Genomic DNA, 18,249 nt, shown 5'->3' with positions numbered 1-18,249 from the left:
CTTTCTTCAGATCACTCATCTCGATGTTATTATGCTGTTATTTAGCAAAGAAGCCGTGTTCTTCTACGGTATAAAATATTTTATGCATATTGACCATTTGTCTTCTCACCCTTATCTTTACTAAACCAGAGTTAAAATTTTTCTGACTGAAATCATAAGCTTCTGTTTTCCCATACTTTTGTAGAGTTCTTTGTCACAAAACTCAAACTTGATTGCTTCCTATTTTTGAGCAGAGCAAATTTTGGACAAAATGTTTTTATCAGCTTTCCAGCAAGATATGAAGTGATCTTCTAAAAAACTATGCTATTGGCAGAAAACCACAGTGGATCTCCCAAGGAGTCATTAGAGTTTAAAAAGAAATATTCAATCATAAACTTTTTCAAATTTGAAATAATAAAACTTCACAACTAATCACATGTGATAAAGAGGTTATTTTGGGTAAATGTTCCCAGTCTCAAAGCCTTAAACCTCTTCAAAAGTTCATATAACTGAAATTGTTCTGTTTTTGGTAGCCTAAAATAATTTGAGTCTATAGGAATTCTCCAAGAATTAGCTGCATGTATATAGTGAAAGAAGATTTTCACCACACACAATGATTAATTCAAAGTCACCACATGAAAATGCCTTTAGGTGAAAACAAAACATTGTCCTTTATTTTACGTGTAGTACTAAACATGAATACAGAAAGAAATGCCCTGTTGATACACTTATTTTATATGTTTCCCTTGAATTATCTTTTAGTGCTTTGTTAACTTTCTAATTCAATGAATGCAGATAAATTTATCAGTGTTTCTAATATTCTCATTAATTATTCACACATAAATATTCCAGATAAAGGTTAATATTAATAACTAGTGTTGCCACTTTGCATTTTTGAAGTGTTTTATAATTTCTAACAAGACACTACCACCCCTTGGTTACTATGAATGTCAATATCACCACATTTCAAGTTTGTTGATGGAGTGGGGAAACCATTCTTGACACATTCTAATTCTTAAAACAAAGATACTGTGACTCACTATCTGTTTTTCTGGGGCTTTCTGTTTCTTGATATTAGTGAACTAGATTTTGCTGCCAGTCAAATCACATAGGTGGTGACATCAACAGAGTAGCAGTTCTCATAGATATTACAGTTCCAACTTTGGCAGACGTAAAAAACATTGATGTTCTGAATCAGAAAATTTTGTATGGTTAGAAATCAATAGTCAAATTCTAATAAAACAGGAGTTTAGAGATTGTATGTAACACATTCTAAGTTGCATTTAAAATTTTCTCAGAAGATGTATGCATGGCATGAATATATGTGTGTGTATATATATATGCATTTTTTCATGATATGTCTTGTCCCACCACACTTATTAGCCTAAAATGTAAGCATTTATGTTTATGTAATTTATATGCAAGGTTGACATTTCATGAAGCTTGGAATATTCTCTTATATGTACTGACATCCAATAACTACTTCTGTTTATCAATTCCTCTAAGCCTCCGTTTTGCTTAAACAAGTGTAATCTGTTAACAGTTTGTTTACAGTTCCATCATTTGGAGCAAAGGTCCTTACAACAGGATGGCTTTTCAAAAAGACAAAGGAGGGGCTTCCCTGGTGGCTCAGTGGTTGAGAATCTGCCTGCCAATGCAGGGGACATGGGTTCGAGCTCTGGTCTGGGAAGATCCCACATGCCGCCGAGCAACTAGGCCCGTGAGCCACAACCACTGAGCCTGCGCGTCTGGAGCCTGTGCTCCGCAACAAGAGAGGCCGCGACAGTGAGAGGCCCATGCACCACGATGAAGAGTGGCCCTGGCTTGCCACAACTAGAGAAAGCCCTCGCACAGAAATGAAGACCCAACACAGCCCAAAATAAATAAATAAGTAAATAAATAAATATTAAAGGCAAAGAAGAAAGGTGAAATTGTAGATAGAGTAAGGATCTAGTTTTCGTTGTTGTTTCTCTTATTCTTGTTATTGTTAAAGAAATATTAAGTTGGTTCAAAAGAGTAGAGAGAAAAGATTTATGACTAAACATAAAATCCAGATATCTCTTAGGCCATCCCCCTTTTGTTTTCTTTTGCCCCAAATTCCTACAGGATGTGATATTGCTGGTCAGAGGTCTTCCTGCTGAATGTGGAGTTAAGTGAAACTGGAAATGAATAAAGTTAAGGTCAATAATAAGGGTGAGTTAAAGAGGAAGTATATTATTGTAGGTGGGATTACTGAGAGGGAGACTTGGAACTATATTTTATTTATTGCAGAATAATGTTTCTCAGTTTAGCAATGTGTAATTCTTCTTCCATATTAAATGATTCTGAAGTGCATACACTTTCAAATATACATCAAAATATGTCTTTGGCCTTTTGATACATTAATGTTATAATAATGTAAATTAGAACATTGTAAACTTCATGGCCCTATGGCTTTAAATTTTATAAGTAAGCAACTATCTACCTTTTCAGACACTCATGTAATCATGCAGTCTTAGGCAATAAATTACAAATATTTTTACTTTGAAAATTCCTACTGACAATTATTCTTAATTGCTCTTATCAATTTGCACATTCTTAGTGTGCTCAGAATTTAATAGTCATACACATAGAATATTCTCAATATATGATTGCTCATAAAATATATTAAAGTTATAGATCACTCACAATATATGCATTGACTGATAATGGTACCTAAAGAGTAAATTATGTTTATTTAGATTGGAATAAATTACCAAATCTTATCTAATGAAATACCCTTAAGGCTATCCTTTAAGATATCTTGTTAAAACAACTTAACATGTAAAATACATGACCTAGAAAATCTGTGTTTTACATTGCTTCAGTTTCCAAAGCCACATAATAACTGCTGGCCTAATAATTAACACTTACATATTTCTTTTTCACAGAGCTTTAAATAAAACAGAAATTTGCACTAACTCTACTTAACATATATTGAACTGATTACCTATGTGAATATTTCACATATAATCCTAGAAACATGACACAAAGAAGCAATTTAATGTCATAGTTTAAAGTGCCATCTTTGACACCAAGCTACTTGGGTTGAAGTCCTGGTACTGTCACTACCAGCATGAGTTTGTAAATGTGGATAATAATGTAACCTAAGCCATAGTTTATTACAAGAAAGGCATTATATGTAAAGTTCTTGAAAATAGAGATCAAGGGAAAAAAATCAGTGTTTACTATTATTTTGCACTACTTTATTTGTAACATTTTTTGTCCTGTTTTCATTTTTATGTTTTCTTTCATTGTTTTTGTTTCAAATTTTCATGTTAGATTACCTGAAGATCTTACCTATGTTGCTGAGATATGTTGTTAACTCTTGCTTGTTAACAATTCTCAAAACTCAAATAATACCAGTTGAGATTGTAATCTGTCACCACTGGCTGGCTAGACAGCTGTCTGAATGGAGCATTTAAAATACCATTGCTCATGAACAATTGCTCATAAACGTAAACAGTAGCACCCTAATCTAGCTTCATCTGTTAACACACCAAGACTGAATTAACTCTTACATGACCAGACCATGAAAGCTTACTGATCCATTCTAATGAAGGTTCTACCTTCATTATTTCAAATAGAAAACAGATAAGACATAATAGCATCCATAGCTTAAGATTACATTTTAAATTCTTGATTAATTATTATCAATGAAAACTATATTTATTTGTTGAATATAAATAGATGATACATGAGTAGGACATGGATTATAAGCCTCAAAAGCCCATTTGTTTCTCTTTGTTTTCCTTTTTAATAGCCATTATATTATTTCTACTGTCATTTTTTAATGTTTCCATTTCTTTTCAGTTTTCTTTTTTACTTTTATATTGGAGTATAGTTGGTTAACAACATTGTGTTAGTTTTAGGTGTACAGCAAAATGGTTCAGTTATACATAAACACGTATCTATTCTTTTTCAAATTATTTTCTTATTGTTACTATACATATATTAAATTTAATGAGTCATTTATATACAGTTTAAAAGAGACACTGCTTTCCAATTAAAGTGTCACTTTGGATGGAGAGCAGAATACTATTATAGAGTTTTTTGTGTATATTTCCATCCATGATAAATGGTAAAAATAACATATAGGATATTAAATATCCCATTTAACTTTTACTAAAATTCTATCAGTCCAATTACTGTGATCTTTGCTTTGTTATTCATGCTTATAAATTTTTTAAATTGTATTTGTTCCTCTTTTTCTATTAAAATATTTTAAGATCAGGTGGCCTATTTGTGTGCCCTAAGATTTAACATAAAATGATGTCTTAGAGATAATCTTATACTAGTCCTCTCCCCAAATGAGAAAAACAACCACATAATAGTAGATTTTTATAATACTATTTTTAAAGCTATATATTTATTTCATCAGTGTCTTATAGTTTTTGGAGTACAGGTCTTTTGTCTCCTTAGGTAGGTTTATTCCTAGGTATTTTATTCTTTTTGAAGCAATGGTAAATGGGATTGTTTCCTTAATTTCTTTCTGATAGTTTGTTGTTAGTGTATAGAAATGCAACAGATTTCTGTACATTAATTTTGTATCCTGCAACTTTACTGTATCCATTGATGTGTAGTATCATGTCATCTGCAAACAGTGACAGTTTGACTTTTTCCTTTCCAATGTGGATTCCTTTTCTTTCTTTTTCTTCTCTGATTGCTGTGGCTAGGACTTCCAAAACTATGTTGAGTAAAAGTGGAAAGAGTGGGCATCCTTGTCTTGTTCCTGATCTTAGAGGAAATGCTTTCAAATTTTCAGCATTGAGTATGATGTTAGCTGTGTGTTTGTCATAAATGGCCTTTATTATGTTGAAGTATGTTCCCTCTATGTTGCTTTCAGGAGAATTTTTATCATAAATGGATGTTGAACTTTATTAAAAGTTTTTTCTGCATCTATTGAGATGATCATATGATTTTTATTGTTCCATTTGTTAAATTTGCAGCAACATGGATGGTTGGTATTATGCTGAGTGAAAGAAGTCAGGAAGAGAAAGCAAATACTGTATGATATCACTTATATGTGGAATCTAAAAAATACAACAAACTAGTGAATATAACAAAAAAGAAACAGGTTGACTGATATAGAGAATGAACTAGTGGTTACCAGTGGAGAGGAGGGACAATATAGGGGTGGGGCAGTCAGAGGTACAAACTATTGGGAGTGAGATAGGCTACAAGTTTGTATTGAACAATGTGGGGAATATTGCCAACTATTTTTAATAACTGTAAATGGACTTTGACCTTTAAAAATTGTATAAAAATAAAAGATAAAATAAAATTTGGCATATATTTAAAAAGCTATACATTTAGTTCACAGATGTGTCCTTTATTCTTAGATTATATCTATACTTTTATTGTTGTAGTAAATGTGACATATGACATTAGATAATAAATAAAAACAAAAGCCCTAACGATTATACAGGTAAGCATTCTCATTTTTTTATTTGTACAAACTTATCACTGCTCTAGATGAAGTAGAAAATTATGAAGTCTTTGCATGTTGTGAATATTCTCAGTTGGTGCTAAAGTTCACTAACATATCAAAACAATTCCCTGGCATCCAACAGCTTTTACTATTATGGTGACATCTGAAAAACAGAATATTAAACTGAAGAAAACAAGATATGCATTTGTAGTGATAGTTTAAAATTGTTGCAGGTATGAATCTAGAGGTGCATAATCACCAGAAGCTGGCTCCAAATAATTACCAGGTCTCTTTAGTATTCATGCAATAGCAATGCATCATGAGCACATGTTGGAATGTATGATCAAGGCAGTAAACCATTCAATTCTAGTAGTGACTTAATATTGAAGTGATCAAATAAAGAGTGCAATATCTGTAGAATATTTATAAAAACAGAAAAATATTGCTATAATGAGTCATCAATTAAATTATAATAATTTTTGGCTTCTTGTACATTAATTCCTCCAAAAATACCTAATTCCTATAGTGATTTAAAATCTCAAAGGGTGTCAGTTATACAAAAGATTTAGGTGCCACTTCTCTAGTCTGTGGTGTGTGCATGTGAATGTGCTTATTAAGGCAACTGAAGGGTGACTCTATACACAACACACAAACACACACATATAGACTAATTACTATAAATACATTAGGGGACTGAAACACAGATATGCAGGAAGTTAGGTGAAAACATAAGTACTGGTCATGCTTTGTATCCCAGAAAGCATGATACCATAAGGCACTCACCTTGCTCTGTAGGTATTGGTGGACACAATAAAAATATTGCTCTGTGTGCATTAAAGGGATTATAGTTTTTTGAAAACATGGGCTAAAGTCATTCTCCAGCTGGGGAGAAGAGATATAAATCACCCACTGAAATATGTCAGGTTCTAACTGTCATGTGAAAAAAGAGGAAATGATAACTTTTGTTTTGCTTTTAAAGTACATAAATAAGTAAATAAATCTGTCTGTAATCCCATGTATAATATAGGTTATAAATAAGTATGTATGAGGAAGCAGAATCTGGCAGTTTTACTTTCCATTCTCTACTATTCCCCCAAACACACACACATACACTCGTGCACTTGGAAAGATAGATAAACAGAAAAATCCATAAAAACTGGTACAGAACTGTACAAAGAGTCTCAAAACTTTGAGACCAGAAAGAGTTGGAAGGTAAGTGGAAAAGTTCCTGGTGAAGATCATTGTGAAATAGACACACAATTCCTACTCCAATCCTTGGATTAAAATCCACAAAGGTATTAAATAACTCTTTAGGAAGTTTGGGGATTTGGGGACTGAGGAGACTTGTTATCCTATTTCTTTTCTGGAATTCTGGACAAAGGCAGCCTCCTAGGCCCTCCTCACATTGCTATGGTTTGGAATCAATAGAGGAAATGTGGCTGTGTGGCACGTAATTTTGACAGAGTGGCAATTCCTCCCACTGAGGAAGCGCTACTAACTTTCTGGTATTTCCCTAAGGAGAGAAGAGAGTGACCATATTTTCATGTGCTACCATGGGTAGCACCCAAAAATAACTTGGGAGAGATAGCTTGCTGATTTGACAGGTATTCAGACTGTGTAAACATGTGCTGCCAGGAGATGCAGAATGGAAGGTAAAATTTGATGATAAGATGAGGATAAGATTTTTTCAGTGCTTGATTGTGCAGTGAGGTGAGGAGAGATAAGAATTATAAACAACCTTGTGTTTAGCTCTGGTGATGTACGTTTGTAAATTTGTTGACTTTTCAGAGACCAGATACATCTGCCTGATCTTATAATGCCATCTCAGACAGAAGGGTGAGAAGGAAAAAAGCCGTAGACTTTGAACTTCAGATTGAATGTTTCACATTGAGGAAAAGTTCCATTGTTTCTATTTAAGGAGTCATATCTAAGAGAATTTAATTTAATTTAATTTAATTTATTTATTTTTACATCTTTATTGGAATATAATTTCTTTACAGGGTGTATTAGTTTCTGCTTTATAACAAAGTGAATCAGCTATACATATACATATATCCCCATATCTCTTCCCTCTTGTGTCTCCCTCCCTCCAAACCTCCCTATCCCACCACTCTAGGTGGTCACAAATCACCGAGCTGATCTCCCTGTGCTATGTGGCTACTTCCCACTAGCTATTGGTTTCACTTTTGGTAGTGTATATATGTCTATACTACTCTCTCACTTTGTCCCAGCTTACCCTTCCCGCTCCCCATGTCCTCAAGTCCATTCTCCAGTAGGTCTGTGTGTTTATTCCCATCCTGCCCCTAGGTTCTTCATGACCGTTTTTTTTTTGTTTGTTTGTTTGTTTTTGTTTTTTTTTAGATTCCATATATATGTGTTAGCATACAATATTTGTTTTTCTCTTTCTGACTTACTTCACTCTGTATGACAGACTCTACGTCCATCCACCTCACTACAAATAACTCAATTTCATTTCTTTTTATGGCTGAGTAATATTCCATTGTATATACATGCCACCTCTTCTTTCTATATCCATCTGTCGATGGACACTTAGGTTGCTTCCATGTCCTGGCTATTGTAAATAGAGCTGCAATGAACATTTTGGTACATGACTCTTCTTGAATTATGGTTTTTCAGGTTATATACCCAGTAGTGGGATTGCTGTGTCATATGGTAGTTCTATTTTTAGTTTTTTAAGGAATCTCCATATTGTTCTCTATAGTGGCTGTATCTATTTACATTGCCACGAACAGTGCAAGAGGGTTCCCTTTTCTCCACACCCTCTCCAGCATTTATTGTTGGTAGATTTTTTGATGATGGCCATTCAGACTGGTGTGAGGGGATATCTCACTGTAGTTTTCACTTGCATATCTCTAATGATTAATGATGTTGAGCATTCTTTCATGGGTTCGTTGATGATCTGTATATCTTCTTTGGAGAAATGTCTATTTAGGTCTCTGTCCATTTTTGGATTGTTTTTTTTGTTTTTTTTGATATTGAGCTGCATGAGCTTCTTGTAAATTTTGGAGATTAATCCTTTGTCAGTTGCTTCATTTGCAAATATTTTCTCCCATTTTGAGGGTTATCTTTTTGTATTGTTTATGGTTTCCTTTGCTATGCAAAACCTTTTAAGTTTCATTAGGTCCCATTTGTTTATTTTTATTTCCATTTCTTTAGGAGGTGGGTCAAAAGGATATTGCTCTGATTTATGTCATAGAGTGTTCTGCCTATGTTTTCCTCTAAGTGTTTGATAGTGTCTGGACTTACAGTTAGGTCTTTAGCCCATTTTGAGTTTATTTTTGTGTATGGTGTTAGGGAGTGTTCTAATTTCATTCTTTTACATGTAGCTTTCCAGTTTTCCCAGCACCACTTATTGAAGAAGCTGTCTTTTCTCCATTGTATATTCTTGCCTCCTTTATCAAAAATAAGGTGACCAGGGCTTCCCTGTTGGCGCAGTGGTTGAGAGTCCACCTGCCAATGCAGGGGACATGGGTTTGTGCCCCGGTCCGGGAAGATCCCTCATGTTGTGGAGTGGCTGGGCCCGTGAGCCATGGTTGCTCAGCCTGCATGTCCGGAGCCTGTGCTCTGCAATGAGAGAGGTCACAACAGTGAGAGGCCCATGTACCCCCCTCCCCCCCAAAAAATAATAAGGTGACCATATGTGTGTGGGTTTATCTCTGGGCTTTCTGTCCTATTCCATTGATCTATATTTCTGTTTTTGTGCCAGTACCATACTGTCTTGATTACTGTAGTTTTGTAGTATTGTCTGAAGTCAGGGAGCCTGATTCCTCCAGCTCCGTTTTTCCTGCTCCAGATTGCTTTGGCCATTCGGGGTCTTTTGTGTTTCCATACAAATTGTGAAAGTTTTTGGTATAGTTCTGCAAAAAATTCCAGTGCTAGTTTGATAGGGATTGCATTGAAACTGTAGATTGCTTTGGGTAGTAGAGTCATTTTCACAATGTTGATTCTTCAAATCCAAGAACATGGTATATCTCTCCATCTATTGGTAACATCTTTAATTTCTTTCATCAGTGTCATAGTTTTCTGCATACAGGTCTTCTGACTCCTTAAGTAGTTTTATTCCTAGGTATTTTATTCTTTTTGTTGCAATGGTAAATGGGAGTGTTTCCTTAATTTCACTTTCAGATTTTTCATCATTCACATATAGGAATGCAAGAGATTTCTGTGCATTAATTTCGTATCCTGCTACTTTACCAAATTTAGTGATTAGCTCCAGTAGTTTTCTGGTAGCATCTTTAGGATTCTCTATGTATAGTATCATGTCACCTGCAAACAGTGACAGCTTTACATCTTCTTTTCCAATCTGGATTCCTTTCATTACTTTTTGTTCTCTGATTGCTGTGGCTAAGACTTCAAAAATAATGTTGAATAATAGTGGTGAGAGTGGGCAACCTTGTCTTGTTCCTGATCTTAGTGGAAATGGTTTTAGTTTTTCACCATTGAGGATGATGTTAGCTGTGAGTTTGTCATATATGACCTTTATTATGTTGAGTTAAGTTCCCTCTATGCCTATTTACTGTAGGGTTTTTATCATAAATGGGTGTTGAATTTTGTAGAAAGCTTTTTCTGGATCTATTCAGATGAGCATATGGATTTTCTGCTTCAATTGGTTAATATGGTGTATCACATTGATTGATTTGCGTATATTGAAGAATCTTTGCATTCCTAAGATAAACCCCACTTGATCATGGTATATGATACTTTTAATGTGCTTTTGGATTCTGTTTGCTAGTATTTTGTTGAAGATTTTTGCATCTATTTTCATCAGTGATATTTGTCTAGAGTATTCTTTCTTTGTGACATCTTCGTCTGCTTTTGGTATCAGGGTGTTAGTGGTCTTGTAGAATGAGTTTGGGAGTGTTCCTCCCTCTGCTATATTTTGGAAGTGTTTGAGAAGGATAGGTGTTAACACTTCTCTAAATGTTAGATAGAATTCGCCTGTGAAGCAATCTTGTCTTGGGCTTTTGTTTGTTGGAATATTTTTAATCACAGTTTCAATTTCAGTGCTTCTGATTGGTCTGCTTATATTTTTTATTTCTTCCTGGTTCAGTCTAGAAGGCTGTGCTTTTGTAAGAATTTGTCCATTTCTTCCAGGTTATCCATTTTATTGGCATAGAGTTGCTTGTAGCAGTCTCTCAGGGTCCTTTGCATTTGTGTAGGGTCAGTTGTTACTTCTTTTTCATTTCTAATTCTATTGATTTGAGTCTTCTCTCTTTTTTGCTTGATGAGTCTGGCTAATGGTTTACCAATTTTATTTATCTTCTCAAAGAACCAGCTTTTAGTTTTATTGATCTTTGCTATTGTTTCCTTCATTTCTTTTTCATTTATTTCTGATCTGATCTTTATGATTTCTTTCCTTCTGCTAACTTTGTGGTTTTTTGTTCTTCTTTCTCTAATTGCTATAGATGTAAAGTTAGTTTGTTTGTTTGAGATGTTTCTTGTTTCTTAGGGTAGGATTGTATTGCTATAAACTTCCCTCTTAGAACTAGTTTTGCTGCACCCCATAGGTTTTGGGTCATAGTGTTTTCCTTGTCATTTGTTTCTAGGTATTTTTTTTTATTTCCTCTTTGATTTCTTCAGTAATCTCTTGGTTATTAAGTAGTGTACTGTTAGCCTCCATGTGTTTGTATTTTTTACAGATTTTTTTCCTGTAATTGATATCTAGTCTTATAGTGCTGCAGTCAGAAAAGATACTTTATATGATTTCAATTTTCTTAAATTTATCAAGGCTTGATTTGTGACCTAAGATATGATATATTCTTGAACGTGTTCAATCAGCACTTGAGAAGGAACTGTATTTTGTTGTTTTTGGATGGAATGTCCTATAAATATCAACTAAGTCCATCTTGTTTAATGTATCATTTGAAACTTGTGTTTCCTTATTTATTTACATTTTCGATGATCTGTCCATTGGTGAAAGTGGGGTGTTAATGCCCCCTACTATGATTGTGTTACTGTCAATTTCCCCTTTTATGGCTGTTAGTATTTGCCTTATGTATTGAGGTGCTCCTATGTTGTGTGCATGAATATTTACAATTGTTATATCTTCTTCTTGGATTGATCCCTTGATCATTATGTAGTGCCCTTCTTTGTCTCATGTAATAGTCTTTGTTTTAAAATCTATTTTTTCTGATATGAGAATTGCTATTCAAGCTTTCTTTTGATTTCCATTTGCATGGAATATCTTTTTCCATCCCCTCACTCTCAGTTTGTATGTGTCCATAGGTCTCAAGTGGGTCTCTTGTAGACAGCATATGTAGAGGTCTTTTTTTTTTTTTTATACATTCAGCCAGTCTATGTCTTTTGGTTGGAGCATTTAATCCACTTATATTTAAGGTAATTATTGATATGTTTGTTCTTATTACCATTTTCTAAATTTTGGGGGTTTGTAATTGTTGGTCTTTTCCTTCTCTTGTGTTTCCTGGCTAGAGATGTTCCTTTAGCATTTGTTGTAAAGCTGGTTTGGTGGTGCTGAATTCTCTTAGCTTTTGCTTGTCTGTAAAGGTTTTAATTTCTCTGTCAAGTCTGAATGAGATCTTTGCTGGCTAGAGTAATCTTGGTTGTAGGTTTTTCTCTTTCATCACTTTAAATATGTCCTGCCACTCCATTCTGGCTTGCAGAGTTTCTTCAGAAATATCATCTGGCAACCTTATGGGGATTCCTGTGTATGTTATTTGCTGTTTTTCCCTTGCTGCTTTTAATAATTTTTCTTTGTACTTACCTTTTGATAGTTTGATCAATATGTGACTTGGCATGTTTCTCCTTGGATTTATCCTGTATGGGACTCTCTGTACTTCCTGGACTTAATTAACTATTTCCTTTCCCATATTAGGGAGCTTTTCACCTGTGATCTCTTCAAATATTTTCTCAGTCCCTTTATTTTTCTCTTCTTCTTCTGGGACCCATATAATTCGAATGTTGGTCTGTTTAGTGTTGTCCCAGAGGTCTTTGAGACTGTCCTCCATTCTTTTTTCTTTATTCTGCTCTGCAATAGTTATTTCCACTCCTTTATCTTCCAGGTTACTTATCAGTTCTTCTGCCTTAGTTATTCTGCTATTGATTCCTTCTAAAGAAATTTTAATTTCAATTATTGTGTTGTTCATCATTGTTTGTTTGCTCTTTAGTTCTTCTAAGTCCTTGTGAAACGTTTCTTGTATTTTCTTCATTCTATTTCCGAGATTTTGGATCATCTTTACTATAATTTTCTGAATTCTTTTTCAAGTAGACTGCCTATTTACTCTTCATTTGTTTGGTCTTGTGGGTTTTTACCTTGCTCCTTCATCTGCTGTGTGGTTCTCTGTCTTATTTTGTTTAACTTATTGTCTCTGTCTTTTTAGCAGGTTGCAGGTTCATAGTTCCTGTTGTTTTGGTATCTTCCCCCAATGGGTAAGTTTGGTTCAGTGGGTTGTGTAGGTTTCTTGGTGGAGGGGACTAGTGCCTGTGTTCTGGTGGATGAAGCTGGATCTTATCTTTCTGGTGTGCAGGTCTGAATTTCTTGTTGTGTTTTGGGGTTTGTATGACCTTATTATGATTTTAGGCAGCCTGTGTGCTAATGTGTGTTAATTGTGTTCCTGTCTTGCTAGTTGTTTGGCATAGGATGTACATCACTGTTGTTTGTTGTTCGTTGAGTGGAGCTGGATCTTGGCGTTGAGATGGAGAACTCTAGGAGATTTTTGCCATTTGATATTATGTGGAGCTGGGAAGTCTCTGGTGGACCAAAGTTCTGAACTCAGCTCTCCCACCTCAGAGGCACAGACCTCACATCCAGCTGGAGAACCAAGACCCTGTCATTCACACAGCTCAGAATAAAAATAGAAAGAAAGAAAGAAAGAAACAAAAAAAGAAAGAAAGAATAAAAGGAAGAAGGAAAGAAAGATAGGAAAGAAAAGAAAATATATTTATTAAAATAAAAAAATAATTATTAAAAATAAAAAATAACTAATTAAAAAAAGAAATAAAGAAAAGAGCTACCAAACCCAAGAACAAATCCACCAATGATAATAGGCTCTAAAAACTATACAAAAAAAAAAAAAAAAACGGATAGACAGAACTTTAAGACAAATGGTAAAAGCAAAGCTATACAGACAAAATCACACACAGAAGCATACACATACACTTACAAAAAGAGAAAAAGGAAAAAATATATATATATATCGTTGGTCCCAAAGTCCACCCCCTAATGTTGGGATGATTCGTTGTCTATTCAGGTATTCCACAGATGCAGGGTACATCAAGTTGATTGTGGAGATTTAATCCACTGCTCCTGAGGCTGCTGGGAGAGATTTTCTTTTCTCTTCTTTGTTCACACAGCTCCCGGGGTTCACCTTTGGATTTGTCCCCACCTCTGTGTGTAGGTCGCTGGAGGGCGTCTGTTCTTTGCTCAGACCAGACGGGGTTAATGTAGCAGCTGATTTGGGGGCTCAGGCCGGGATGAGTGAGGCGTGCAGATGCAGGGCAAGCCTGCGGCGGCAGAGGCCAGCATGACATTGCACCAGCCTGAGGCGTGCCATGCGTTTTCCCAGGGAAGTTGTCCCTGGATTCCAGGACCCTGGCCATGGCGGGCTGCACAGGCTCCTGGGAGGGGAGGTGTGGAGAGTGACCTGTGCTCGCACACCGGCTTCTTGGTGGCAGCAGCAGCGGCCTTAGCATCTCATGCCCGTCTCTGGGGTCTACGCTGATAGCCGCAGCTCACATCTGTCTCTGGATCTCGTTTAGGCGGTGCTCTTAATACCTTCTCCTCGCCCACTACGAAACAAAGAGGCAAGCAAAAGTCTCTTGCCTCTTTGGCAGCTCCAGACTTTTTCCCGGACTCCCTCCTGGCTAGCTGTGGTGCACTAGCCCCCTTCAGGCTGTGTTCACGCAGCCAACCCCAGTCCTCTCCCTGGGATCCAACCTCCGAAGTCCGAGCCTCAGCTCCCAGCCCCCGCTGCCCGGGTGGGTGAGCAGACAAGCCTCTCGGGCTGGTGAGTGCTGGTCGGCACCGATCCTCTGTGCAGGAATCTCTCCACTTTGCCCTCCGCCCTCTCCTCCATGGCTCTGAAGCTCCCCCACTCCACCACCTGCAGTCTCTGCCCACGAAGGGGCTTCTTAGTGTGTGGAAAGCTTTCCTCCTTCACAGCTCCCTCCCACTGGTGCAGGTCCCATCCTTATTCTTTTGTCTCTGTTTATTCTTTTTTCTTTTTTTCTTTTGCCCTACCCAGGTACGTGGGGAGTTTCTTGCCTTTTGGGAGGTCTGAGGTCTTCTATCAGTGTTCAGTAGGTGTTCTGTAGCAGTTGTTCCACATGTAGATGTATTTCTGATTTATCTGTGGGGAGGAAGGTGATCTCCAAGTCTTACTCTTCCGCCATCTTGAGACTCAAGGTCAATTGAATTCTAAAATAAAGAAGAGAAATCAAAAAGTCATTTTTTAGAAATTTAAGTTTTTTTTTTTTTTTTTTTTTTTTTGCTGTACGTGGGCCTCTCACTGCTGTGGCCTCTCCCGTTGCGGAGCACAGGCTCCGGACACACAGGCCCCGCGGCCATGGCTCGCGGGCCCAACCGCTCCGCGGCATGTGGGATCCTCCGAGATCGGGGCACGAACCCGTGTCCCCTGCATCGGCAGGCGGACTCTCAACCACTGCGCCACCAGGGAGGCCCTAGAAATTTAAGTTTTTTAAGGAGAACTGGAATTGGGAGAAAAAGTCAATATTATAGCTCTTAAAAAAGGTTACTCAGCAAAAAACTGTAAGAGTATAAGTTAAATATATTTAAATACAGATGGGTCTTGTTAGTAGTTAATTGTTATATCTCATGCTGTTTCACTTATAAATTATAAGCAAAACAATATTAATATAGCCATTAGAAATCACGTACAAATAACAAGACAATATTTATTTTAACATTATCTTATTGAAAATTAACTTATATGTCCTAAATAATATGGAAAATATATGAGTCTAGAAGCTATTCTATTGGGCTCTGTTCTTAATTCTCATATTTCCTTTTAGTAATTTTCTACAGGGGTTACAGAATATACTATTTATTTCCATGATCCATCCACCCTACTATTGTTTTAGTTGTTATTATCACATTGATAATTATTTGAGTTTCAACATGTACTATGTCTTCTAATTTTTCTACTGCATGATAGCTTCTGTGACTTTTTGTCAGAAACAAGCTACTGAGCAGTATATAAAACTCTGGAGATCCTATGTTTCAGCATTATAGGAATAGGATTATCTCCAGACTTTTGCCACCCACTGCTAAACCAGGAGCTAAGCATGCATAGATTATGTCAAGAGAAAAGCTGCTGATCCTCACGTGAAGAGCTTGAAGAACCAGATATGGGGATTATAACTGAATAATCTTTTTTCCATGACATTTTTCATCATATAAAAGGCAGAAGATATATATATATACACAATATATTCTTTTTTGAGAAGCGAATATGTGAATCTAGTGATATTCCTTATAGCTTGACTATAGTTACAGTGGTCAGTAAGACATAATAAGGCTTTTTCCATCATGGTTCAAGAGCTAATTTTGTCTGGTCTTACAGAAGAACAAAGAACAGTTATCCAGATTATAGCTCATGAAGTAGTTGCTTGAGCAGGTGTTACAGAAAGGATACTACATACACATTGATAATGAGACTAACTATATGCTTCAGTCTCTTGCAGTCATAACCTATATCTGCTTATAACAGATTCTGAGATTGATCTCATGTCTCTCAATTAATAGGAAAGTCATCACTATCTCCGAAAAGGAGAGTCTGTGGACCCCACATGGGGAAGAACATAAAGCCAGAGGAGAATCTTTTGTTCAGGGTAGTACAAATATATCTGAAATTTAGCTAGTTTTAAAATTAAAATCCTATTGGTTTTCCCATCTTCCTAGAAGATTTAGGATAATATCAGCAGTGACGGGCATGTATGAATGATAAGGCAGAGTTAAAAAAGAAGAAGATTTTTGGTATAATCATGCAACAAAGTTATTTTATAAAAAGCAGTCAAATTTAGTGAAGGAAAATTTTATTTCCTTGATTTTTCACTTTGAAAATTAGAATCATTCTATCACTAAGCTATGCATACACTTTTGCCTCCCCAGATTGGGATAACAGTTTGTGATACTGCCACAATTATCTCCTTGGTATTCGCAAGGCTTGCATTAACAGAGGACTGTCACCTTCTTGGAAGTTCAGAAGTAGAGGAACAAATTTATATCACCCTAATGACAAGACTGGTAGGAAGCATTTGTAGTTGTATAACGATTATACTGCAAAACAGCAAAATGAATAGCTCTGGAGGTCTAACAAAGAGTCAGGTGGTTACAATCAAGATGAAAACTTAATTTGGAAGCATTTACTGCTTTGAGCATTAAAGGGAGTGTGGTGTCCTGGCCATCATAAGTACTAAGTCTTTCTGGTAGCAAGGGTAAAGGAGAAAAAATTAGACGGCAAGCATATTATCTACTGCACTGCTTTATTCCACTAAGTGAATTCAGTTATAAGATTCTTTTTTTTCAGAAGTGCTAAATATTATTTATAAGTCAGGGATGAAAAGTGGAAGTTTTAAGGGTTTTATGTTCTATGATTTAGAACTACCATGCTTTACAACTTCAAATTTAAAAAGATAATTTTGTAAGAGTATATATCTGCTTGTTTTAGAAATAATTATACATCTGTTGAAAATAAATCATACACACATAATAACTAGGCTTGTTGCCATAGTAAATACAGTAAAAGTGACAGTTGCTTTTAGAAACAGTTGATATTATTCTAATAGAGGATAAAATAAAATGTTTTTCCTCCAAGTATTTAGAAATAAGTCATTAAATTAAACTTAATGTCATAAGTAAAATTTAGATTACCACAAATAATTATTTATAATTCTAATATGAGAGGTTATTACAAATAGTTTATTGGAGTAATTATAAAAATCAAGGTGATTAGAACCTTGTTGTAGGGCTTCCCTGGTGGCGCAGTGGTTGAGAGTCCGCCTGCCGATGCAGGGGACATGGGTTCGTGCCCCGATCCCGGAAGATCCCACATGCCGCGGAGCGGCTGGGCCCGCGAGCCATGGCCGCAGAGCCTGTGTGTCCGGAGCCTGTGCTCCGCAACGGGAGAGGCCACAGCAGTGAGAGGCCCGCGTACAGCAAAAAAAAAAAAAAAAAAAAAAAAAAAAAAAAAAAAACCTTGTTGTAAACAGGAAGATACTACTCCTGATATACATGAAGCATAATTTTTCTGATTTGAGAATTACTTTTTGGACAATTACTAAACCTAGTTAAAATAAAGTGCATTGCATTGGGCTTATTTTATCTTTTTTTTCTCATTTAAAAACATGATTTTAATTTACAAAAGACAAAGTGGGTATATATTTGTAAACATTTATTCTCTTGAACTGAAAAAGGCTTGCATCAGCACACATTGTACAGCCTTGTAAATTGAAAAACAGGTTCCTTGTTCATAAGTGCAATGAATCTTTGATGTCCAGTGATGTGCTACAAACAATGAAAACACATTTTAAACCACTTAAGAAGTTTCCAGCACTCATCAAATGCATTTCCTCAGGTGACAAAAAAATCCAAAAGGAAGGGAATGAAAATAAGTGACATTTAATTATTGGAGGGAGACTTTTTAAAAAAATGGAAGTATTTTCCTGCCTAGAATGATTCCTATTCCCCTTTGAACCTAAGTGGTTTGATTTAGAGGTGCTAAGAACATAATTTACTTTACACTTAATGTTTATATGACCTAAGTGAATAAGGAAAAGACCCTATGAGGGAGTTCTATATTTTCTGGAAATTGTTTCTGTGTTTA

The sequence above is a fragment of the Mesoplodon densirostris genome, chromosome 5 (genome assembly GCF_025265405.1).
Source record: "Mesoplodon densirostris isolate mMesDen1 chromosome 5, mMesDen1 primary haplotype, whole genome shotgun sequence".
Classification (NCBI taxonomy): Eukaryota; Metazoa; Chordata; class Mammalia; order Artiodactyla; family Ziphiidae; genus Mesoplodon; species Mesoplodon densirostris.
This window is presented reverse-complemented; position numbering follows the sequence as displayed.